Genomic DNA, 2076 nt, shown 5'->3' on the forward strand with positions numbered 1-2076 from the left:
GGGGTGAGGGGGGTGTGAATTCACTTAAAATAGCCTGTGGCGGTATTTATTTTTTTTTGTGCCCTGTTGAGGGGGCAGGTAGACATGTGTTTACAAACAGAGGTACAAACCCAAGGAGATGGTGGGAGGGGGAACCTCACCCTTCTTCCTGACTGCCCTGAGATGCCTGCAAGAGATGGAGGGGATGCGGGTGCAGAGCCCTCCGACTGCCTCCAGTCCCTCAGAGGAAGAGGAGGAGGAACCACAGAAGGCAGCTCTGGCCTCCCCTTCCTTGCACCTTGCCCAGGAAAGAGCTATCTTCTTAAAAACCATTGCAGAGGACCAAAAAACCTGTGGGGGGGTGGGGGAGGTATGATGATATAGGGGACAAGAGACGAGTGACTGGCCCTGGAGAAAGGCTGGTGCCTGCGGGGGGGTCACTCCTACGTAGCCCAGCAAGAAGGAACTTTGCCTGGTGGTTTCGGCAGAGCCAGTCGTGCTGCCGGCAGCCAGGAGCAACGGGGGGCTGACAAAAACTCAGTGAGGAGATGGTGCTTTCACTTGAAAAAGGTGATTTGGCTTTTCTGGGCTGCCAGCCCAGCTCATGCCTTTCTGAGATGTGGGCTGGATTACTCAGCCATAGACCCACCATCAAATGCAGAAATGCCAAATCAAAGCCCAGCACTGGGATGGAGCCGGGGGCTGGGATTTGAGCGGTGCTGCACACCGGCCGAGCCAGCCCTCGGCTTGGGATGGAGCAGAGTGAAACAGTTTTGCAAAAGCCCATAGAAAAAGAAAAAAAAAGCCTAAATATCTGGGATGGGAAAGCAGGTGTCGGTTGTGCTCCTCACAGCGAGCACAGCATGTCGGGAGGAAGCATTGGAGAGAAAGTGGAGTGAACTCATCCTCAGCAGCACAAGCAGCATCGGTCCTGCCCACCAGCCAGGCACAAGCACTCGGGGCAGCAGGATGCTGAAAGGTCTTTAAAGGGCTGGGGGAGAAAACTCCCAGAAAGCCATGTCATTGCCTATGTACATACATATATATATAATGTAATATATATAATAAACTACTGTTATTAAGCTTGATCAGAAAAAGGACGTGAGACAAGCACCTACGTGTGCATTGGCTTGCACAGTATCCGCAAGAGCTTTCCAACACCTGTGCATTGCAGGCAGCATTTTATTTACAGATTCACAGCTCCTGGGACAGCTGATGGGAATATAAACTAGCAGATATCTTAAATGAGGGCAGTCCTAGAAAACACAGAACATCTGAGATGGGCATGTATTGGATAATCAGAAGTTGTCCAAAATTAAAAAAAAACTGGGTTTGTAAATCCTTATTACAAGGAGGAAAGCAGCCCAAGGTGTGATTCTGCCACAGAACTGGAGCTGCTGGGAGGGAGAAGGCAAAATTCATGTTCCTAAACAACAGTGTTGGGGAGGCCAGTGACACGGGGGAGGTACAGATAATAATAACAAATACTGCCAGAGTTATACCTTACATAGATAAAACCGCCGCTGGAACCAGCTTTCTGAGAGCCCAGCGAAAAGCTTTTGTTTAATTTATGGGGCTCAGGCTATATTTAGCCGGCAGATCCTTGGGGTTTTATCTGGGATCACTGCTCTAAGCCAGCAGCTGGAACATTTTAATTGTTTGCTCTGGGCTTGGGGTTGGTTTTTTTTTTTTTTGCCAAATGGAGAAAAAGGAAAGCAGGTGCCAGGGTCTGACCCCGCTGGCCTCCCGACACTCTTGGCAGCATCTCCCAGGGCAGGGAGGGCAAATGGACCTCAGGTGTTTCTCTGCCTCCTGGGAGACTTTCTGGAGCGGTGCCGGGGGGTTCCCAGGGTGAAGCCCATCCACCAGCCTGGCCGGGACCCCTGCGTTCGTCCCCCGTCCCTGCCAAAGGGCAGCCATCAGCATTGCCAGAGCACGGAGGGGAGGGACGTCACCACACACCGTGTCTCCCCATCCTCGGGTTGCTACTGAGATTTAAAAATAGCCTGGGCCATCCAGCGTGCAGAGAGCATCCCCTTCTTCCAGGAAAGCGAGAAGCTCTGCTCCAGGCCTAGGAACACGCCCGCGTTCGGTGGG

Source organism: Calidris pugnax, unplaced genomic scaffold (genome assembly GCF_001431845.1).
Source record: "Calidris pugnax isolate Ruff unplaced genomic scaffold, ASM143184v1 scaffold1156, whole genome shotgun sequence".
NCBI classification, from domain to species: domain Eukaryota; kingdom Metazoa; phylum Chordata; class Aves; order Charadriiformes; family Scolopacidae; genus Calidris; species Calidris pugnax.